Source organism: Dasypus novemcinctus, chromosome 26 (genome assembly GCF_030445035.2).
Source record: "Dasypus novemcinctus isolate mDasNov1 chromosome 26, mDasNov1.1.hap2, whole genome shotgun sequence".
Taxonomy (NCBI): Eukaryota; Metazoa; Chordata; class Mammalia; order Cingulata; family Dasypodidae; genus Dasypus; species Dasypus novemcinctus.
The window spans coordinates 10,682,767-10,707,398 of record NC_080698.1 but is presented as its reverse complement, the minus strand read 5'-3'; the positions used below and the strand labels follow the sequence as shown (position 1 = coordinate 10,707,398).

Here is a 24,632-nt window from a genome sequence, read left to right as displayed (position 1 = left end):
CTGGGCAGCTCCTTATGGGGTGCAGTCCTTGCGCGTGGGGCTCCCCTGTGCATGGGGCTCCCCTACGCGGGGGACACCCCTGCATGGCACAGCACTCCTTGTGCACATCAGCGCTGCACGTGGGCCCGCTCATCACACGGGTCAGGAGGCCTTGTGTTTGAACCTTGGACCTCCCATGTGGTAGGCAGACACCTTATCCTTTGGGCCAAATCTGCTTCCTGATAATTATTCTTTAAATACTGTTTCTTTAGGGGTCAGTTTATTAATTATTTTAACTTTCTATATTTTATTTATAGTTTACTGTATTTATTATTGTCAGGAGAGAGGACCTGTATGTAATATTCCTTTCACTCTATTGGAATCTTTATTTCCTGGTCTGCATGTTTTTTTATTTTTTTAAAAATAACTGTGACTAAGAGAAGTAATGTTTTGCATGTGTGTGTGTATATGCCTTTTTTTTTTTTTTTTGAGGTATTGGTGTCTGGGGTTGAGCCCCAGTACCTCAAATGTGGGAAACTGGTGCTCAACCAGTGAACTACATTGACTCCCTTGAGATAGTTTTTTCATTTGTTTGCTTGTTGTTTTTGTTTTTTAGGAGGTACCAGAGATTGAACCTGGGACTTCCCATTTGGAAAGCAGGTACCCAACTGCTTGAGTCACATCCACTCCCCAGTAATGTTTTTTTTACAGCCGTATAAGACAAGTAGTACTATACCTATTTTACATTTGAGCAAACTGAGAATGAGTTTTTCAGGCCACATAGACAGGGAGTAGCAATGCTTAGGCAACACCCTACTTATCATGATAGGGCCTGTATTCCAGTGTTGGTTTAAACACAGATGTTTTTCCTCCTTAGTTGATTAGTTTGTACTGTTAAATTTTTTTCTTCATACATAGCTTCTATTTTTTTAGGTACTAGGGCTGGGGATTTAACCCTGATCTCGTATGTGAGAAGCCAGCACTTAACCACTGAGCCACATTGGCTGCTCTGAGTTGGTTTTTTTGCTTGTTGTTTTTTTTTAAGGTAGCATCGGAAACTGAACCTGGGACCTCTCATGTTAGAAGCAGTTGGTCAACTGCTTGAGCCATATCCACCCCCTATGTAGCTTCTTATCGATGTATAAAATGCAAGCGAAACAGAGCAGGTGTAGTTCAGGGTTGAGTGCCTGCTTTGCATGTTCAGGATCCTGGGTTCAATCCCTGATACCGCCTAAACAAATGAAAAACAACTGATATATAAAATGCAAAGTGGAATTTTAAAATTGCACACAGTGTGATGATTTTTACATGGGTATATACTTGTGTAACTACTACTACCATCCAGATAAAAAATTAGAACATTTAAATAATTTTTAATACAAAATAAAACTACTTACATTTTCCTTAAAATGAAAAGCTCTTTTTTGTTTTAAATACTAAGATAATACAATGGATTTGTGAAGTATTTTCTGAATCCCTACGTATTTTCCCTTTTTTTTTTTAGATTTATTTATTTATCTCCCCTTCCCCCCCAGTTGTCTGCTCCCTGTGTCCATTTGCTGTGTGCTCTTCTGTGACCGCCTCTATCCTTATCAGTGGCACTGGGAATCTGTGTTTCTTTTTGTTGTGTCATCTTGTTGTGTCAGCTCTTCGTGTATGCGGTTCCATCCATGGGCAGGATGCACTTTCTTTCGCGCTGGGCAGCTCTTCTTATAGGGCGCACTTCTTGTTCTTGCAGCTCCCCTACACGGGGGATGCCCCTACATGTCAGGGCAAGCTCCACTAGGGTCAGGAAGGCCCAGGGTTTGAACTGCAGACCTCCCATGTGGTATGCGGACGCCCTATCCATTGGGCTGAGTCTGCTTCCCTGAAAAGCTCTTTTTTAAAAAGGAAAGTAATATGACATTTCATACTTGCCATGAATTCAGATGGGCACTTAGATTCAGAGCCTATTATAAAGTGGGTCAGATACAGCTTCTTTTTCTACTCTAGCTTTCATCAGCTTATATTCTATAAGCTTTAGTTTCTTCACCTGTTCAATGTAGGCATTCGTTCTTTTTTTTAAATAGCTTTCTGCCCTGGCATGATACCTGGGAAATTGGGCTATGAGTAGGTAATCTTTTTACCTGGGAAAATGTAACCTGTGTGGTTCTGCACCTTAGTGCCATCATGTGGTCCTTATTGAAATACTGGCCCAAATTTGTAAAACTTATTGACAGTAAAAATCCTTATCAAGAATCTGAGGGTTACTCAAACAAATACATGTACACACATGTTCATATCAGCATTCATGATAGCCAACTGGTGGAAACAACCCAAATATCCATCAGTAGATAAATAGATAAACAGAATGTGGTGCATACATACAATGGAATATTATTAGCCATAAAAAGGAATGAAGAACTAATACATGCTACAGCGTGAGTGAAACTTGAAAGCATATGCTAAATGAAAGATATCAGACACAAGGTCATATATTGTATAATTCCATTTATATGAAATATTCAAAATAGGTAAATCCATAGAGACCAGAAACATTGGTGGTTGCCAGCATCTGGGTGGTACATAAGAACCTAGGGGGGAAACGGACTTGGCCCAGGGGTTAGGGCATCCGTCTACCACATGGGAGGTCCGCGGTTCAAACCCCGGGCCTCCTTGACCCGTGTGGAGCTGGCCCATGCGCAGTGCTGATGTGCGCAAGGAGTGCCGCACCACGCAGGGGTGTCCCCCGCGAAGGGGAGCCCCACGCGCAAGGAGTGCACCCATAAGGAGAGCTGCCCAGCGCGAAAGAAAGTGCAGCCTGCCCAGGAATGGTGCCGCCCACACTTCCCGTGCTGCTGATGACAACAGAAGCGGACAAAGAAACAAGATGCAGAGAGAACAGACAACCGGGGGAGGGGGGGAATTAAATAAATAAATAAATCTTTAAAAAAAAAAAAAAAGAAAGAACCTAGGCCTCCAAAATCCAAGGGTATGATTTCTGATCCCTGATCATGGCTTTTGATGAGTTACTTCAAATTGCTGGGGTGCTAGCTCTGAGGGTGGCCATGAATTCAGTGGACAGGATATGTAAATACTAAGAGACGTAGTATAGGAATTGTCTTATGTGACCCTGGGGATTGGCAGTCCTAATTCCTTAGGGCAGGCCACAAGGTGGCCATTATTCCACCTCCTACTCCCCTCCCCCTGGTAAAAAACAGCAGAGTCTTAGAGAGACCATACCTGTTTTTTCTTCCTCTTTTATCTTTTCCTTCTGCATTTGGGAGGAAAAATAGTAGTTTGGAAAAGTCAAATATTGACAACTCCAGCCCTTCTATAAAAAAACCCTAAAAATTCTAGAGGAGCAGGAATAACAAGATACTCCTCAGAATGTCCAAAGCGCAACAAAAAATTACAAAATACACAAAGAAACTGGAGAGTATGTCATAGTGAAAACGAATTTGTCAGAAACCATCCCTGAGGAAGGAAGCTCATCCTTTAGAACAATTAGACAGAGTCTGAAATGGCATTTTTTTTTTATTTGGTGTTCAGCCTTTTACTACAACCTTTACCTGTTTTCTGGAGCTTTAAGAAAGATGTTTCTGCCAGTTCTTGCTGGTTATTCAAGTCTTCCGTAGCGGCATGTAGCCTTGCAGCTTCTCACTCTACCATCTTGATTGGAGTGGGGCCCTTCATTTTTGAAAAATAGTTTTATCAGATATAGAATTCTTGTTTGGCAGGTTTTTTTCATTCAGCACTTTATATCACCGTACTGCCTCTGGCCTCTATAGTTTCTCTTGAGAAATCAGTTAATCTTAGTGAGGGTTCCTTGTACAAAATGAGTCACTTCTCTTTTGTTGCTTTTCAGGATTTTCTTTTTCATTGTCTTTCAACAATTTGTATAATGTGTCTTGGTGTGGGTCTGTTTGATTTTATAGTTTATGAGCTTCTTTCATAAAATTTGGGAAGTTTTGTCCTTTATTTTTTCAAATACTTTCTGTCTCTTTCTCTTCTTTTTCGGGAACACCTATGATGTATATTTTGGCTCACTTGATGGTGTTCCACAGGTTCTTTAGGCTTTGTTCTTTTTTTTTTTTTTCTGCTCAGAGTAAATAATTTCAATTGTGCTGTCTTCAAGTTTGCTGATTCTTTCTTCTGCATGCTCTGATTTTCTGCTGAACACATCTAATGATTTTTTAAAATATGAGCTTTTGTGTTCTTTAGCTCCAGAATTTCTATTTGCTTCCTTTTTTTTTTAAGATTTATTTATTTTTTATTTCTCCCCGCCCATTTGTCTGCTCTCTGTGTCCATTCACTGTGTGTTCTTTTGTGACCGCTTCTATCCTTATCAGCAGCACTGGGAATCTGTGTTTCTTTTTGTTGTGTCATCTTGTTGTGTCAGCTCTCCGTGTGTGTGGTGCCATTCTTGGGCAGGCTGCACTTTCTTTCACGCTGGGCGGCTCTCCTTATGGGGTGCACTCCTTGCGCGTGGGGCTTCCCTATGCTGGGGACATCCTTGAGTGGCAGGGCACTCATTGCGCGCATCAGCACTGTGCATGGGCCAGCTCCACACGGGTCAAGGAGGCCCAGGGTTTGAACCACAGACCTCCTATGTGGTAGGCGGCTGCCCTATCCATTGGGCCAAGTCCGCTTCCTTCAGTGTAGTTTTGATCTGCTTTTCCCGAATAGTGATGTTGAACATTCTTTCATTTGCCTTTTGGCCATTTATTTTTCCTCTTTGGAAATAGATTGTTCTGGCCCAGTTGAGTAGATTTGACAGGCTTGTCAAAAATTACTTGACCATAGATGTGAGATTTTGTTTTTGAGTTCTTGATTCGGTTCTCTTGGTAAACATGTCTATCTTTATGCTCATATCATGCTCCTTTTACCACTGTAGCTAAGTAAATATGCTTTAAAGTTAGAAAGTGAGAGTCTTCCAACTTCGTTTTTCTTTTTTAAGACATTTTTGGCTATTTACCCTTCCAAATAAATTTGATAATTGGATTTTACATTGCATTAAAAAAGGCTATTGGAATTTTGATTCTTATTGCATTGAATCTATAAATCAGTTTGGATAGGATTGACATCTTCATGATATTTAGTCTTCCAGTCCATGAACATGGAATGTTTTCCCACTTTTTTAGGTCTTCTTTGATATCTTTTAGAATGGTTTTGTAGTTTTCTGAATATAGGTCCTGTGCTTCTTTGGTAAAATTGATTCCTAGGTATCTGAGTCTTTCTGTTGCTATTGTAAATGAAATTTTTTCTCCTGATAATCCTCCTAAGATTGTTCAGTACTAGTGTACAGAAATATTTCTGATTTTTGCATGTTGATCTTGTCTCCTGATACTTTGCTGAACTTGTTTATTAGCTCAGATAGCTTTGTTATAGATATTTCAGAATTTTCTAAATATAGGACCATGTCATCCATGAACAGTGAAAGTTTAATTTCCTCTTTTCCTATTTGGATGCCTTTTATTTTTCTCCTGTCTAATTGCTCTAACTAGAACTTCTAGTACAGTGCTGAATAACATTGGTGACAGTGGGCATCCTTGTTTTGTTTCTGATCTTAGAGGGAAAGCTTTCAATCTTTTCCCATTGAGTATAATATTGGCTGTGAGTTTTTCATATATGCCCTTTATCATATTGAGGAACTTCCTTTCTATTCCTATCTTTTGAAGTGTTTTTGTCAAGAAAGGATGTTGGAATTTGTTGAATGCCTTTTCTGCATCGATCAAGATGATCATGCACTTTTTTTCCTTCAATTTGTTAATGTGGTTTATTACATTAATTGATTTTCTTGTAAGGAACAACCCTTGCATACCAGGAATAAATCCCACCTGATCGTGATATATGTCTTTTGATGTGCTGTTGGATTCAATTTGCAAGTATTTTGTTGAGAAATTTTGCATCTTATGTTCTTTAGAAAGATTATTCTGTAATTTTCTGTATGTTTATATGGCTTTTGTTTTTGAACAACAAAAAATGATTTATTTATACAAAGTATTAACAGATATCTAAATACAATATGGTTTAAAATAATAAAATAAAATGAAATTGTTTATTTGTAGTTGTATTCATAAAGTATGCTAATCAAAATCAATATAACAATATGGCACATTAATGATAAATTCAAATACAAGCGAAGATGTTATCCTGAATTCACGTTTCATCAAGCATCAAAAACCACCAATCTTTTAGTCCTTTTCTTGTACATTATTCTGTATACACATTCTCTGCATCTGATTGAATCCCTGGATTTTATTTCATTTTCTGTGTGACATTCTCCACAGATATAGATCATTGGCTGCTGCTTTGGAGGCTGCACGTCCTTCCGGGTGTCCATTGTTAGTTCCCCCAAACCCTGGCCTCCAATTCCCTACCTACACAGCAGAGAAGCCCTCTTACTCCTATATGGCTTTGGTATTAGAGTGATAGTGGTTTCATAAAATGTGTTGGGGAATTTTCCCCCCTCTTCAATTTTTTGGAAGCGTTTAAACAGGATTGGTGTTAATTCTTCTTGAGATGTTTGGTAGACTTCACCTGTGAAGCCATCTGGTCCTGGACGTTTCTTTTTTGGGAGATTTTTGATGACTGTTTCAATCTTTTTAAATGTGATTGGTTTGTTGAGTTTTTGTATTTTTATAGAGTCATTGTGGGTTATTTCTGTGTTTCTGGAAATTTGTTCATTTTACCTAGGCTGTGTCCCTCTCTCTCCCTTTCCTGGGGAGGTAGACCCTTGTGTCCTCCTCTGTCTGTAGCTGCCATCCAGAGGTTGGAGAATTCAAAGCTGTCTGCTCTGAGGGTAGAGGAATGAATGCCAGCAGCTGCAGCTTTTACTCACAGGGTTTTCCCATCGAGATTGTTTTCCTTTGCCCCTCTCTCTTCTGGGTGGTGTTCAGCATTCCCCTGGTGCCCTAAAACTTTTTTTAAGATTTATTTATTTATTTATTTCTCTCCCCTCCCCTCACCCCTCCCCTCCCCTCTCCCCTCCCCTCTCCCCACCCCGGTTGTCTGTTCTCTGTGTCTGTTTGCTGCGTCGTCTTTGTCTGCTTCTGTTGTTGTCAGTGGCACGGGAATCTGTGTTTCTTTTTGTTGTATCATCTTGTTGTGTCAGCTTTCCGTGTGTGCGGCACCATTCCTGGGCAGGCTGCACTTTCTTTCGCGCTGGGTGGCTCTCCTTACGGGGCGCACTCCTTGCGTGTGGGGCTCCCCTACATGGGGGACACCCCTGTGTGGCCTGGCACTCCTTGCACGCATCAGCACTGCGCATGGGCCAGCTCCACACAGGTCAAGGAGGCCCGGGGTTTGAACTGCAGACCTCCCATGTGGTAGGCAGATGCCCTAACCACTGGACCAAGTCCGCCGCCCCTAAAACATTTTTTTCCAGACTGATTCTCCCTGTCCTCTAGCTGTTTTTTGGAGGAGCAAAGTGAGTCCTGTGTCTCTCTAAACCTCCATCTTTCTAGAAGTCTCTTTCGAATATATTTTTAATCTTATCCATTGTGCCTATCATTCCCATAAGCTCTGTTACTTTTCATTGCAGGCTTTCAAATTATTGTTTATACCTACCCAGTGTCTTTTTAATATCATTTATCTATTTAGTCATATTTTCTTTCAACTCCTTGAATTGATTTAGAAAATTTGCGTGGGCATCATTGATTAGTTCTGTTAAATCCTATGTCTCATCAGGAGTTTTGGTTTGTTTCTTTGACTAGGCCATTTCTTCCTGTTTCTTAGTATGGCTTGTAATTTTTTGCTGATATCTAGGCATATGATTAGGCTGGTAAATTTATTCTTTTTTTTTTCCCATGATGCAACACAAATGCTAAATTTATATATTCACATGCAATTTTTTCATTTACATTTACTATGCGAAAGATCAGTGAACTCAGAGGAACTGTTGTAATCACTATACAGAGCATACAGTGTTAGTATTTTAAAAGTTTATTTCAACCCATTTCTTATTTTATACTCTAAAACATCTTCATTATTTTGGTAATAAGATAGCCCCACAGAAAGATGGTGGTGCTAAAGGTCAGGCTAACTTTCAACCAGTCAGGACTGCTATGTGACAGCTCCCGAACATAGAACTTTGCACTGAAGGACCACTAGGGAACCGAGACAGTTTGGAGTAGGGATGCAGCAACGCAGACAGTGCCATCTTGTTGGGCTGGGCCAAATTTACTCTTGAACAGTCTCTCTTGCCTAGAGTTTTATTTCATGGCTGTTTGATTTTTGGCTCAATTTATTCATAGTCTTTAAAATTGCCCAGTTTAAGTTATCAAAATAGGGCTAGGTGATAAATTCACAACATTGTGATTTTACCAGAAGCCATGGATTATACACTTTGGATAGATCATATGGTATAAGACTATATCTCAATAAAACTGCTTTAAAATAAATAAATACATGTGCAAGAATAGCCATAGATAACAGCTATGTATGGTAGGGGAAGCATAGAGAGATTGAGAGGTGGAGAATATTCTTGTCTGTTTTTTGTTTTTATTATTATTGAAATAATGAAAATGCACGCAAGGAGTGCCATGCTATGTAGGGGTGCCCCTGCATAAGGGTGCCCCACGTGCAAGGAATCTGCCCTGCAAGGAGAGCCACCCTGTGTGAAAAAAGCACAGCCTTCCCAGGAGTGGCATCGCACACACAGAAAGCTGATGCAGCAAGATGATGCAACAAAAAAGAGATGCAGTTTCCCAGTGCCACCTAACAATGTAAGCGGTATAGAAGAACACACAGCAAATGAACACAAGAAAGCAGACAATGGGGGAGGGAAGGGGAGAGAAATAAATAAAATAAATCTTAAAAAAAAAAAAAGGGCTAGGGACCCATTGATGGGACGCAGATCAGATCCAAGAGGTTTTGGCCATCAGAGACTCCTTCAAATAGGGTTTCCGCCTTCAGTTTCTCAACCTGCCAGAAGATGGCGCTCTTCAGAGAATCTTTCCACAGAGGAGTCTCTTTCAGCCTCCACTTGCCTGTGATTCTCGTCTGGCCAGTGCTGAGATTCAGAGCGGGCTTTGTTGGCCAAACTCACTGAAGAGAAAACACTCTTCATCCTTCACTTCACTCTCCTTCTTCCCAGGGAGGAAGATGTCTTTTCCCCTCTCGGATGGCTGCAGTGAGCCAAAGGTTTTATCCAGGCTGTTGGCTTTGAAGGGATGGGTGCATGCCCTACCACTGGGGCTAGTATCTCATGGTTTTCATTTAGGCTTCTTTGTCTCTGTGTCCCTCACTCTCCAGGGCTATGTGCAGCGCTCTCCTGGTCTGCAGATCCCCAGAGAAGCTCCTCCAGACAGCCTTTTGCCTTTCTAACATTGTTTTTGTAAGAGAGTTGAGCACTGCCTACCAACTCCAGTGCCATCTTCCCAGAAGTCCAAGGTCCTGGATTTTTGGTAGGTTGCATTGAATTTGAAGATCACTTCAGCAATATTGACACATTGCCAATATTAAATCTTCCAATCCATGAACATGGTATGTCTTTCCATTTATTTGGGTCTTCTTTAATTTCTTTTAGCAATGTTTGTAGTTTTCTGTGTACAAATCTGTCACTTCTTTGGTTGAATTTATTCCTAGGTACTTTATTCTTTGAGATTGTAAGTGAAATTATTTTTCTTGATTTCCTTTTCAGATTGTTCATTACTGGTGTATATAAACTCAACTAACTTCTGTGTGTTTATCTTGTACCCTGCAACTTTGCTGAATTTGTTCATGATCTCTAGTAGCTGTCCTGTAGATTCTTTGGGATTTTCTATATAAATAGTGTCATGTCATCTGCGAATAGGGATAAATTGACTTCTTCTTTCTAATTTGGATGTCTTGTCTTTCTCTTGCCAAACCGCTCTGGATAGAACTTTCTGAATGGAACTTCTGGGACAATATTGAGTAACACTGGTGACAATGGGTATTCTTTTCTTGTTCCTGATTTAAAGAACAAATCTTTTTACCATTGAGTATGATACACACTGTGGGTTTTTCATAAATGTCCTTTATCATGTTGGGAAAGTTCCCTTCTGTTCCTAGTTTTCTGAGTCTTTTTATCGTGAAAGGATGTTGGATTTTAGATAGTCTCATTTTAAGTGTTCTGTGGTTTTGTGTTTCTTTTAGAACCAGTTCTTCCATCCTTCTACATTGGTGCTTTCTGGGTTTGACCATGTTTGGATTCAGTTGTAAATATGCTAGGCAGAGACTTACCTGATTCAGGTATGGCTCTCCCACACTGAATATTTAGTCACAGCACAGGTATTCCTCTGTCTTTTTGTTAAGACACAATCTTGTCCAAATTATCAGCAGAGAATGTATCTGAAGGATAAATTCAGGGAGAAGGGATGGGGCATCTTTGCTTCTCCTTTCTTTTGAGGTTTTCTGACTTTCATTTCTCCTGTATCATTTTGAGCCTATATTCTTAAAATTCTTTCCTTAAATCATCTCTTTTCACTTTTTACTTATTTTTATCACAGTTGAGAGACATTTTTTGAAGGATCTTTGCTAAAAAATGTATTTGGGAAAACACAGGCTTTTAATCTTTAGAAATCAAGTTAAAATTGGAGAAGGGTTCATGGGACCTCTAGATCCTCTCCTTGTCCTCAATGAATTCTGTTCTAGCAGTTCCTTGATGGGCTGGCACATCTGAGGCCCCCTGCCAAGTTTCCTTTTCTTCTTGCTTCTTGTTTGCTCTCAGCCAGGTGGCTTAGCATGCCACTGTGTTCCTCACTCCTGGGATGGGACCCAGGAGTCTTAATGCTTCATCTCTGAGGACAACAGTTTAATGAGGACATTAAGCCTTTCCCCCGCTCCGTGTGTTTCAAACCTCCTTGATTGTTCCCAACCTCTGAGTACATTTCTGGTTTCCAAGTAAGGGATATGCCAGTCCTTGGTGATTTGGAAAGGCAGAATGGGTTTGGCAGCCCTACTTATCTGAGAGCATTCTTTATATTTTCCTTCTTTCAGAGAAGAGGTTTGTGGGGACCTGCTTGAAACAATATATACAACTGAGGGGAAGGCGTTGTTACCTCTCATCCTCATAAAGTGTACCTATTGTGCATCAGTGCCTACAGTCTCATGTGCAAAGGCAAGAATGGACTTCAGCTTACAAGAGATTTAGGTTCCTTTCGTTATGTGCTTTAAAGAATAAACATGCTTTTGTCTTTGTTTTCTGCAGTATGTTTTTGTTCATGCATTTGAAAGTGTTTTGGTATTCTTTTCCTGTCAGAATCCGTATCAGCTTACTTATTTCTGAAATTGGTTAGAAATTAGTTTTCATAAAGTCCAGAGCTGTGGAACCCAAGCTTTGTAGGTTCTTTTCTTAGAGTAACTTATCAGTTCATTGTGTTCTTTTCAGTTAGAATGACTTTGCTCTTTTTTCTTTGAATTTTATCAGACAGTAAAAAAAAAAAAGCAAAACAATCCAAAGACACATAATACTATTGCCAAAACTTTACTTCGCATTCCTTACTTACCAAGTTTAAATTAAATTTTTGAAAAAATACATTTCATAGATTTTTTAGATTTTTATTATCTTTTTTAAAAAGATAGATAGATCACACAAAATTCATGGTTCTTTGCATAATGCTTTAGTGCTTAAGTGAATGTATTTAAATTTAGAAGCAACAGAAATATTGGATATAAACCAATTTTTGTGAAATTTTGAGGGAATTTTCAAATACATCTGTGAAATGTGACAGCACTAAGAATGCTTCTCTTTATCAAACATGAGTGCTTATTCTGAGTTTATAAAAGTATATTGGCCACAGAATTTGGAATTCAAACCTAGCTTCTTAGAGTACATGCCAGCTGTTCTGAATTTTGAGTGTGGCCCTGACCAATGATAAGAACTTGGTGACCAGGTATTGTTGTCTTCTTGCTGTGGAGACAGTACCTTCCTAGTTCTTAAAATGGCCCTGACTTTGTTTGCCACTATACCTGCTTACACTTTTTTTCTTTCCCAGGGTTTTTTATTCATTGCCACTTTCTAGACTTGCTACATTGTTGAATTAAAAAAAAGAAAAAAGAAAACTACCTATATTGTGTCTCTTAAATATGGATTTGGTTTATTCTTTGTTAATGATACTGTGTATTTACCTGATTTCCCCCCCTTGTTTCTCTTTTGTATCATTAATAAAAATGGTCTAATACTTTTCCTCATAGGCTCTTTTTTCTTCCATATTTTGTTTAGTAGTATTTTGCTTTTTCTTATTCTTATCCAGGTACATTTAATATAGCAAATTTGATACAGCAGATTTTTTTAGAGTCAATGCAGAATTGCATTCCCTTTATTTGATTTAGAATTCTGTTAGGTGACCAACATAGTTTGTTCTCTGCAAAGCCATGTTTCCTGTTGGTAGCCCTAGATTAGAAGGAAAAGAAAAAAGAAAAAAGAACTTGTCCCTGTTCACTTGTTCATATATTATCTACTCACACCATTTTTTCATGTTGTATTCTTATGCTATTGCACACATCTATTATGTATACCATAAACATTAATTAATTCATTAATTCATTCATTTATTCACCTATGTTTATTATATGGCTACTATAAACCAGGCACTGCTCTGGATGTTTAGGATAATATGTTGGTGAACAGAACATTCCACCCTTCCTAATCTCAGTTCATGGAGCTGACATCATAATAAATGATTAGTAACAGACATTATAAATAAGTAAAATATGTGTCAGTAAAGTATATAAATGCCAGGGGATAAGTGCTATAAAAAAAAGAGAAAGAGCAAATTAAGGGGGTTGAAGAATGCAGGTGGGGTTCCAGTTTAAGATAAAAAAAGGTAGGCCTCATTGAGAAGGAGACATTTCAACAAGGACTGAAGGAGGTGAGGGAATTAGGCACGTGGGTACCTAGGGGAAGAATGTTCCGGGCAGAGGGAATGACCAGTGCAAAGACCCGGAAGTAGAAATATTCCCGATGTGTCCAAGGAATAGCATGGAGGCCAGTGCGGCTATAAAGGGGTAAAAAGCAAGGGAGAGAGGGGTAGGAAATGAGGGTTGGTGGGGATGGCACTCTTTTGGGGCCTTTTAATCTCTGATCAGGAATTGGGCTTTTATTTTGAGTGGAATGGGAGCCATATAGGATTTAAAACAGAAAAGTCACAGGCTCTCACTCTCAGCTTAGCAGTCATTGTGGCTGCTGTTGAGAACAGACTGCAGAGGGGCGTAGAAGCATGGAGGCCGGTTAGGAGATTAGAGGTGCTGGTGATCACACCGGGGTGGTGGCAGTGGAGGCTGTGAGCAGTAGTTGGATTCTGGGTGTGTTCTGAAGGTAGAGCATGATATAGGATATAAGAGAAAGAGAGGGATTGGAATGACTGCCAAGTTTTTCTTTTTTTATTTAACAAATCAATTTTATTGATACATATTGATAAACATACAGTTCATCCAAAGTGTATGATCAGTGGTATTTGCTGTAATCACATAGTTGTGCATTCATCACTTCAATCATTATTAGAGCATTTTCATTATTTCAGTGATAATAACAAACAAAATTCCTCACCTCTCAATCTCTTTATTCTTCCCCCTACTGTACATAGCTGCTGTTTATGGCTATTCTATCCAAAGTGTATAATCACAATGTTGTACATTCATCATCTCAAAAATTTTAGAACAATTTCATTACGTCAAAAAGAAAGACTCCACACCCTTTAGCATTGCTTCATCAGACTACATAACCACTAATCTTTCATCTTTATAAATTGATTTATATTTACATTTTATATAAATGGAATCACACAATATGTGTACTCTGTGTCTGGTCTCCTTCACTTAGTATAATTTTTGGTTTTTTTTGGTCTGATATTAACGTTTTGTACTATTAGCTTACATTTGGTCAGCTTCAAAGAAAGACGGTCTTATATATGCAATTCTACCCATACTTATATTTCACATAATATGTATTTCGCATAATATATTTAGTTCATAATAGGGCAGTCATACAGTATTTGTCCTTTTATGTCTGGCTTGCTTCACTCAAAATAATGTCCTCCAGGTTCATCCATGTTGTCATATGTTTCACGACTTCGATTCTCCTTACCACTGAATAATATTCCATTGTGTCTATACTCCACAATTTGTTTATCCATTCATCTGTTGATGGACACCTTGGTTGTTTCCAATTTTTGACTGCTAAGTTTTTGGGGTGAGCAACTGTAAAAGTGGATTTGGGGCTGGGAAAGGTAGTAGATGGATACAGTTTTGTGTGGAGATGAGTTCTGTTTTGGCCATGTTAAATTTGGGATGTCCATTAGACTTTCTAGACTTAAGTTAGCAGTGGGATACATGAATCTGGTGTTCAAGAGAAAGGACTAGACTGAAAATTTAGCTGGATAAGAGAGGACCAAGGATGTGCTCTGGGCCCTCCAACATTAAGAAGTTTGGAAGAAGAGGAAGAACCAGCAAAGTAGACTGAGTAACAGGAAAACCAAGAGAGAGTGTACTTAGAGGACAAGTGAAGAAAACATATTAAAATGTTCTAATATTTTCTTGCAAACTCTCAGGAGACCATGGGGGTATTCATATCCCACTTTGGAGCCATTGTAACATTCTTGCATGTTAGTTACTGTTTATTGACATCAGGCTTTTTAGCACTTTTTTTTATGAAATGAAAGTTCGGAGAGTAAGATAACACTAATGTATTTGCCACATAGGTTTAAATATGTTAGCATTTTACCATATTTGGTTTGGATTTTTTTAAAAGAAATGAAAAGTTACAGAGCTGACGTCTTGTTTCCTAGATACCAGTCTCCTTTCTTTTTCTCTAAAATTGTTGCTTATCCTTCCATTCCATATCATTCTTGTTTGTAAATTTTGTTTTCTTAAATTTATGTGTAATAGTGTTTTTTTAAAATCTTTTAAGAAAACACGTTTGTTATGGTAATATATATACAACATAAAGTTTCCCTTTTTAACCTCTTTCAAGTAGATAATTCAGTGGTGTTGATCACCACCTCACCACCTCACCACCTCATGGTAGTTTTTCAATTAATTCATTAATTAATTTCTCTCCGCTTCTCCCCCCCTGCCCTGGTTGTCTGTTCTCTGTGTCTGTTTGCTGCGTCTTCTTTGTCTGCTTCTGTTGTTGTCAGCGGCACGGGAATCTGTGTTTCTTTTTGTTGCGTCATCTTGTGTCAACTCTCCGTGTGTGCGGTGCCACTCCTGGGCAGGCTGCACTTTCTTTCGCGCTGGGCGGCTCTCCTTACGGGGCGCACTCCTTGCGCGTGGGGCTCCCCTACGCGGGGGACACCCCTGCGTGGCCTGGCACTCCTTGCGTGCATCAGCACTGCACATGGGCCAGCTCCACATGGGTCAAGGAGGCCCGGGATTTGAACCGCGGAACTCCCATGTGGTAGACAGACGCCCTAACCACTGGACCAAGTCCGCTTCCCTGCTGGTTTTTCTTAAAAGCAGTTTTATTGCAATATATTCACATACCATGCAATCTATCCCAAGTGTATAAGTAATGGCTTTTAGTATAATCACAGTGTTGTCCATTCATCATCACAAACATTTTTAGAACAATTTTACTCCAAAAAGAAAAACTCCACACCCCTTAGCCATCACCTCTGAATCCTGCTATCCTTCCCCAACCCTACATAACCACTAATATAATTCCATCTTTATAAATTGATTTGTATTTACATTTTATATAATGAAATCATGCAATATGTAGTACTGTGTGTCTTATTTTTTCACTAGGCATAACTTTTTTTTGCCTGATATTAACAACTTTAAACATTAACAAAAATTTGTTCAGTTTCAAAAACTCTTATATATGCAATGTTACCTATATTCTTATTTCACATGAAGTTTCACTATGCTATACAGTTCCATATTACATTTTTTATCTTTCCTTCTAGTAATGTACTTGACCTTAGAATTTTCGTTTAAACCAAATATTAGCACTGCTAATTACAAACACTATGATGTGCTTTTACCTTTTCTATTCATTTCCAAAGACAAGCAAACTTTTTACCAATTCTACACAATTAAATTCCAGCCTTCCATTCTCTATCCTCATTCTGTTTTCTGGTGACCTATACCTAGTTGTTAACTCCATGAGTTTACAAAATATATTTAGGTTCATAATAGCGTAGTCATACAGTATTTGTCCTTTTGTGTCTGGCTTGCTTCACTTAACATAATGTCCTCCAGGTTCATCCATGTTGTCATATTCTTCATGACTTCCTTTCTTCTTATAGCTGATAATATTTCATCTTCTGTATACTTCACAGTTTATCCATTCATTGGTTGATGGACACTTGGGTTGTTTCCATCTTTTGGCAAATTTTGAATAATGCCGCTATGATTGTTGGTGTGCAGGTGTCTGTTTCTGTCACTGCTCTCATTTCTTCTGGGTATATACCTAGTAGTGGTATTGCCAGGTCACGTGGCAAATCTACATTCGAATTTTTTAGGAACTGCCAAACAGTTCTCCACGGTGGCTGTACCATTCTATGTTCCCAGCAACAGTGAATAAGCATTCCTACCTTTCCACATCCTCTCCAACACGTGTACTTTCCCGTCTTTTTAATAGTGGCCATTCTATTAGGCCACTAGTAGAAATGATATCTCACTGTAGCTTTGATTTGCATTTCCCTAATGGCTAGTGATGTTGAATGTTTTTTCATGTGTTTTTTTGCCATTTGTGTTTCTTTTAATTTTTTTTTTTCTTTTTCATATTTCGTCTTTGGACAAATGTCTATGCAAGTCTTTTGCCCATTTTTAAAATTAATTTTTTTATTTTGCCCACTTTTTAATTGGGTCATTTGTCTTTTTACTGTTGAGTTGTAGTATCTATATAATGTGGGTATTTATTGGAGATGTGATTTCCACATATTTTCATCCTTTTGACAAAGTCTTTTGAGGTGCAAAAGTGTTTAATTGTTAGGAGGTTCCAATTATCTGTTTTTTTCTTTTGTTACTATTGCTTTGGGTGTAAGGTCCAAGAAACCACCACCTATCACAAGGTCTTTAAGATGTTTCTCTACATTTTCTTCTAGTAGTTTTATGGTCCTAGCTTTCATATTTAGGTCTTTGATCCATTTTGAGTTATTCTTATATAGGGAGTGAGATGGGGTCCTCATTCATTCTTTTGGTTATGGATATCCAGTTCTTCCAGCACCATTTTTGTTTTGTTTTAAAGATTTATTTTATTTATTCCCCCCGCTTGTGCTTGCTGTCTACTCTCTGTGTCCATTCGCTTCATGTTCTTCTGTGTCTGTTTGTCTTCTCATCTTCTCTTTAGGATGCACCGGGAACTGATCCTGGGACCTTCCAATGTGGGAGAGAGGTACTCAGTTGCTTGAGCCACCTCAGCTCCCTGATTTGTTGTGTCTCTGTTTTTTTTTTTTGGTTTCATTATCTTGTTGCATCGGCTCTCTGTGCTGGACCTCCCATTGGTAGATTGGAGGCCAGGTGCTTAAGCCACATATGTCCCCCACCATTTGTTGAAGAAACTGTTTTGTCCTGTTAACATGGCTTTGGTAGGTTTGTTGAAAATCTGTTGGCCATAGAGGTGAAGGTTTATTTCTGGACTCTCAGTTCTGTTCCACGGATCAATGTGTCTATCTTTATACCAATACCATGGTGTTTTGACCACTATGTAATATTGTTCAGGGTCAGGTAGTGAAATTCTTCCCACGTCGCTCTTTTTTAGAATGCTTTTGGCTATTTGAGTGCACTTTCCTTTTCAAATGAATTTGGTAATTGCCTTTTCTATTTCTGTGAATAGGCTGTTGGAATTTTGATTGGTATTGCATTGAATCTATAAATCACTTTGGATAGGATTGACATCTTTGTGATATTTAGTCTTCCAGTCCATGAACATGGAATGACTTTCCATTTTTTTAGGTCTTCTTTGAGTTCTTTTAACATTGTTTTGTAGTTTTCTGAATATAAGTCCTGTAATTTTTGGTTAATTTGATTCCTAGGTATTTGAGTCTTTTGTTGCTATTGTAAATGGAATATTTTCCTGATTTCCTCCTCAGATTGTTCCATACTAGTATAGAAACATTACTGATTTTTGCATGTTGATTTTGTATCCTGCCATCATTTATTAGCTCATTTAGCTTTATTGTAGACATTTCAGAATTTCCTAAATACAGGATCATGTTGTTATTTGTGAATAGTGAGAGTTTTACTTCCTCTTTTCCTATTTGGATGCTTTTTTCCCTTGACTAATTGCTCTAGCTAGAACTTCTAGCACAATATTGAATAACAATGGTGACAGTGGGCATCCATGTCTTGTTCATGATCTTAGTGGGAAAACTTTGAACCTTTCGCCATTGAATACGATGTTGGCTGTGGATTCTTCATGTATGTCCTTTATATTGAGAAATTTTCCTTCTATTATTATCTTTCAAAGTGTGTTTTTTTTTAAGATTCATTTTTTATTTATTTCTCTCCCCTTCCCTGCGCTCTCCCCCCACCCCAGTTGTCTGTTCTCTGTGTCCATTCGCTGTGTTCTTCTGTATCTGCTGGTATCAGTGGCACATGGAATCTGTGTCTCGTTTTGTTGTGTCATCTTGCTGCATCAGCTCTCTTTGTGTGCGGTGCCACTCCTGGGCAGGCTGCACTTTTTTTTGTGCTGGGTGGCTCTCCTTACGGGGAGCACTCCTTGCACGTGGGGCTCCCCTATGCAGGGGACACCCCTGCATGGCATGGCACTTCTTGCGCACATCAGCACTGCGCATGGGCCAGCTCATCACATGGGTCAGGAGGCCCTGGGTATGAACCTTGGACCTCCCATGTGGTAGGCAGACGCCCTATCCAATGGGCTAAATCCGCTTCCCTGAAAGTGTTTTAATCAAGAAAGGATGCTGGAATTTGTCTGAATGCCTTTTCTGCATTCATCGAGATGATCATGTGTTTTTTTTCCCTTCAATTTGCTAATATGGTATATTATGTTAATTGATTTTCTTATGTTGAACCATGCTTGCATACCAAGAATAAATCCCACTTGGTTGTGGTGTACAAATCTTTTGATATGCTGTTAGATTCTATGTGCAAGTATTTTTTTTGAGAATTTTTGTATCTATGTTTATTAGAGAGATTGGTCTGAAGTTTTCTTGTATCTCTTTGTCTGGCTTTGGTATTAGGGTGATGCTGGTTTCATAAAATGTGTTGGGTAATTTTCTCCCTTCAATTTTTTGGAAGAGTTTAAACAGAATTGGTATTAATTCTTTTTGAAATGCTTTGTAGAATTCACCTTTGAAGCTACCTGGTCCTGGACTTTTCTTTGATGGGAGATTTTTGATGACTGATGATTGTTGAGTTCTTGCATTTCTTGTAGAGTCAATGTAGGTTGAGAGGCCGTAGAATTCGAAGCTTTCTGCTTGGAGAATGGGGGAAAGAATGCCTGCAGCTGCAGCTTCTACTCACAGTTTTTCTGTTGAGATTCCTTTCATGTGTCCCTCTCTTTTCTGGGTGGTGTTCAGCCTTCCCCTGCTGTCCTAAACCCTGGAACATTTTTTCCCCAGGCTATTTCTGCCTCTCCTCTAGCTCTTTTTCTGGGAGTGACATGAATCCTGTGTCTCTCTAATCTACCATCTTCCTGGAAGTCCCTAGAAATATAACTTTGAACTTGTTTTTTTTTTTTTCAGTTTGATTTTGAAATTTATCCATGTTGACATGTGTAAATTATTCATTTGAGTACTGTACACTGACGAATATGCCTGTTTATCCATTCTTCCCTTAATAATGTTTTGGTGGTTCCCTATTTTTCTGTTACAACAATGCTGCAGGAACATCCTTAGATGTGCTGTTTGGGGCATGTGCTGGGATGTGGAGGGTACACGTCTTTGGTTTGAGTTGCCATCAGCAGAATAAGATGAGAAATAATTCACATACCATTCCGTTCATCCATGTAAAGTTTACAGGTCAGTAGTTTTTAGTATATTCCAGAAATGTGCAATTCTCACCACAGTCAATTTTAGAACATTAACAAAAAGAAATTGTATACTTTTTAGCTATCAACCTTCTGTTCATTCATCCTCCCTCCAGCCTTAAACAACCACTAATATACTTTCTGTCTCTATACATTTCCCTGTTTTGGACTTTGATATGAATAGAATCATATAACATGTGGTCTTTTATGACTAGCTTCTTTCACATGGCATGTTTTTAAGGTTCATCCATGTTGTAGCATGTGTCAGCACTTCCTTTTTATGGCCAAGTAATGTTCTGTTGTAGGGATATGCCACATTTTTTTTAGTCATTTGTCCATTGATGGACATTTGTGTTGTTGGCTGTTATTAATGATGCTACTATAAACATCTGTGTACAAGTTTTATGCAGACATATATTTTCAGTTCTCTTGGGAGTGAAATTGCTGGGTTATATGGTAGCTGTTTATTTAACGATTTGAGGAACTGCCAGTTTTTCCACCTGACGGCAGGCACTATTTTACATTCTCACTGGCAGTATGTTAGGGTTCCAATTTCTCTCCACATTCTCACCAAGACTTATTACCCTACTTTTCACTTCTAGCCTTCTTAGTAGGTGTGAAGTGCTATCTCATTGTGGTTTCAATTTGTATCTCCCTGAAACTAATGATCGTGATCATCTTCCTTGGAGAAATGTCTATTCAGGTCTGTTGCCCTTTTTTTTTTTTAATACCTTGTATTTTTCCCCCTTCCCCTCTTGCTCCCCCACCCTGCTGTTTTTGCTGTCTGTGTCCATTTGCTGTATGATCTTCTGTATCTGTTTCTCTTTTTGCCTTTTCTTGTCTTTCTCCTCTGGAATTCACCAGGATTTGCTCCTGGGGACATTTGATGTGGAGAGAGGTTCCCTGTCAATTGTGTCACCTCAGTTCCTGGTCTCTGCTGTGCTTCGCCTTGACTCTCCCTTCATCTCTCTTTTGTTGTGTCATCATCTTGCTGTGTTACTCTCTTGCACGGGCACTGGCTTACCACATGGGCACTCGGCTTGTGTGTGGGCACTTGGCTCGCCACACAGGCACTCACCTGGTCACTCGACTCGCCACGCAGGCACTCACCTGGTCACTCGATTCGCCACGCAGGCACTGGCTCGCTGCGCAGGCATGCTTTTTCTTCTTCCTTTTCATCAGGAGGCCCCAGGGATCAAACCTGGGTCCTCCCATGTGGTAGGCAGAGGCCCTATCACTTGAGCCACATCTGTTTTCCTTTGAGACTTTTTGTTTCTTTGCCAGTCTTATGCTAGTAAAATGATTTCTTGTTTTAATTTGCATTTATTTGATTACTTGTGAGGTAGAACATCTTTTCACATGTTTATTGGCTATCAGAGCCCCCTCTTTTGTGAATTCCCTTTGTCCATTTTGGCCAAAACTTGCTCTTTGCCAAATTATCTGTTTTTGACAAACCAAAGCCAACATGCTACCCAAAGGGGCTATCTCCCCCCCTTCCCTGTGACCTAATTCAAACCCTAATGGGAACAACAGAGAGTCAAAATACAGTGGTCTTGTCTACTCTAGTGCATAAATATTAGATGATATTCTTCATTTCTGTTTTCCAACATTGTGTTCACTAGAGAGGAGCTGTACTACTAAATACTGAGAAGTGCCAGACAGGCCTCACCAGCAGAAACTTTCTTGTTTTTAAACATTTAAAAGTAGAAGTTTCAATCCAATACCCACACATAGAAAAGTGCAAGATTGTTTTCATAAACACAAGATTTTCTCACCAAGTATTCTACCAAGACATCACAGAAGTGGTAAAGAATCATCATGAAAAGGGAGAACAAGGACTCTGGAAGCAGAGCTCGAAACTCTACTTCCTAAGGATCCTTCTCAAACCCTTAGGATGCTCCCCCTTATGGTTACTGCCCTTTAATACCCCAAGGAGGAGAAATGCCATACTTCTGGCAAAGGAAGAAAGGGACAGAGAGGAAAAAGAAATGTAAATTCTGAACCTGGGTAATGCCACCTCAGACTTAGGTGTCCGAGAATTAGGCTTATAGGAATTAAATACTAATTGCAATTGCTTTTCACCTCCAAATGTTGGCAGTCATAGCAAAGGGCCATCAGGATGACTAGGGAAAGTGAGTGCATCTTTGTTCCTGGAGATGCTTTTAGAACAGCAGGGGCAGGAAGCAGATTTGGCTCAGTGGACAGAGTGTCCGCCTACCACATGAGAGGTTCAGGGTTCAAACCCAGGGCCTCCTGACCTGTGTGGTGAGCTGGCCCACGCGCAGTGCTGATATGCACAAGGAGTGCCGTGCCACGCAGGGGTGTCCCCCACATAGGGGAGCCCCAAACGCAAGGAGTGCGCCCCATGAGGAGAGCCACCCTGTTCAATAAAAGTGCAGCCTGCCCAGGAGTGGTGCTGCACACATAGGGAGCTAACACAGCAAGATAACACAACAAAAAGAGACACAGATTCCCAGTGCCTCTGACAAAGAATATAAGTGGACACAGAAGAACACACAGCAAATGGACACAGAACAGACAACTGGGGGCGGGGAACGGTGGGGAAGGGGAGTGAAATAAATAAAAAATAAATCTTAAAAAAAAAAAGATAAGAAACAGTAGGGGCAAGTCATAAACTCCTCTCCACCTGTAGTGCTTGAGTTTGCCTGAGACACACCTGCATAATGGAATTAAAGTGGCTGTTTTATAACACTCAGGTACCACCCTTTGTTCCTTTCCTTGACATCCAGGGAATCATCTTTTACCAGCTCAGAGGTCTGTATCCACAGGCCCTTTCCAGAGAGAATCTCCCCCCCCACCAGAGAGAATCTTAATGAATGTTATTTGGAAAGCAGAATGAGACAAGTAACTTGATTACATATTACTTAGGAATAAGCATGTACAAAAATGCAAAACCTTGATTTCTGTAAGAACACGGCCCTCGGATAACAGACTCCATAAAGAAACATTATAAAACAGAGGTCTCCATTTGGATTTCCTTCTGCCCAGAGCTTTGCCCTCTCCATTGGAGGCATGTCCTTTGTTCCTGGACAATTGTGATTCCCCGTACAAAGAAGCACTACAAGGCCTGGAAACTCAGGGAGACACTCGGTTATTACGCGCCTTCCTTTCACCTGGCTTGCATTCACTGGTAATCAGAAGTTTGTTGTAGCCCTGGTGATAGGGGAAGGAATCGCAGGTCAGTCTAGGTGCTACACGTTCTAAGGGTTCACACTGTAAGCATTTAGGCAGCTTTGCTGCCTACCCTGAAAGGGGTCCATTAATTTGTTAATATTGATAGTCTGTGCTGGGAATTGATGTCATTCTGGGATTTCTCCAGTGTGTTCTGACAGTGCTCCTTACTGCTCAGGTCCTTAGTCACGACAAAGAGGAAGGTGCTTCCTGCCTTGCTGTTTTGCATTGTATTTGTTCACTTGCACGGGAAGATTCCCAGGATGGCGGTCATCATGCCCAGGATGTCAGTGCTGGTGACTGGGTTGCACAGCATGATCAGAGACACTGTGATGACCACAGTCCTCTTGGTGCATTGGCACCTGAACAGATCAGAGGGCCGATAAAATTGAGGCTGCAAAGGCAATGGTGGTGGGCACTGACAGCGACAGCCAGTTATAACTGCAGGAGTGTCCAGGCTCACTGGAGAGCTAGTCTAGCCATGGCCTGGGGAGAGGTTGCAGTTGTAGTGGGATCGTCTGAGATGATGGCTTCCTAACCAGGATAATTCCAGAGGGGGTGGGGGTAAGCTTGGGCATCTCGTTCCTTCACGTGCTTCCCAGGTGACTCTAATGTACAGCTAGGGCGCCAGGAGCGCTCCAGCTTGTGAGCCTAGCGGCCTGTTGGTGCGCAGCAGCGCCTGCCGATTGGACTGCTGTCCAGGGCTAACTAAGCTGGCTGGAAGGTAGGCTTGTTTGTGACCCCAGTTCTTGCCAAAGGGTTTAAAATACTGCTTTTATAAAGCATATTTCCCACAGAAACTCAGGGAAGTTAGAACAATTTGGCTCTTGATTGGCCTTTTGCTGTTTATTCTTCCTTGTGCAGCTTAGCAGTGGCTCTAACTTTGCTCCCCCCGCCCCTTTTTGTTTTCCTGGTATCTTGGCATGGTTGTAGAGGCACATTCTTTTCTGTTCCTGCTGTCCGTATAGAATTTACATGCCTTAGGAGTTCCACAGCAAGGGAGGATTCTGTCTGCTCCCTAGCGCTAGTTTGATGCAGGTGTGGCTACCTAAATTAAGGCCTCGCTCCCTGAAAAACAGCAAAATGGGAAATTGCAATTGGGCTAGGGATCAAAGAATATTTTTAGGAGCAAGAGAGGATTTCTCTGAGCTGTGCTAATTACAAAGTGAAGTGATTTTTACAGAAAAAACTTGGAAATCCTAATGGATTTGAATGAATGGATTTATGAAATCTTTTAATATGTAGATTATTCCATCCAACCTTTTTCTCCTTAAATAAGTAATACGCTTGTGATATTTGAAGGGCTCAATACCTAGCTTTTGTTCTTTTTTTCCCTTTAATAATACTTTAATAGTGACACTTTAATTGAAAGTATTTTTAGTTTCAGTCTAAACCATCCTGTTAGTATTGTTATAGCCAAATATTTTGTCATGTTAGGTAGTTGAGCAATATGAATTTCAGATAGCAGAAGCATAGGAAACACCAGTATATTGTAAACCAAATAGTGAACATCAGTTTATTGTCACATAGGGAATAGAATACTATTTAAAATGTTTTCCCCAGGGAACCTTGTGACTGG

At 39.8% G+C, this 24,632-nt stretch overlaps 1 protein-coding gene across 5 annotated transcripts in view; it reads left to right on the top strand.

The window, feature by feature from the left end:
• Window positions 1-24,632, top strand: part of IP6K1 (inositol hexakisphosphate kinase 1) — a 68,256-nt gene that overhangs the window by 9,158 nt on the left and 34,466 nt on the right. For 2 of the 5 annotated variants that reach the window (XM_012522683.3, XM_058288575.2), the window contains exon 2: window positions 9,217-9,368. The exons of 2 other annotated variants lie outside the window; for them this stretch is intronic. The gene's annotated coding sequence lies outside the window, so the exon portion shown is untranslated. Of the gene's footprint in view, window positions 1-9,216; window positions 9,369-19,718; window positions 19,854-24,632 lie in introns of all 5 variants that reach the window. One more of the 5 variants, XM_058288574.2, reaches the window with a different exon arrangement.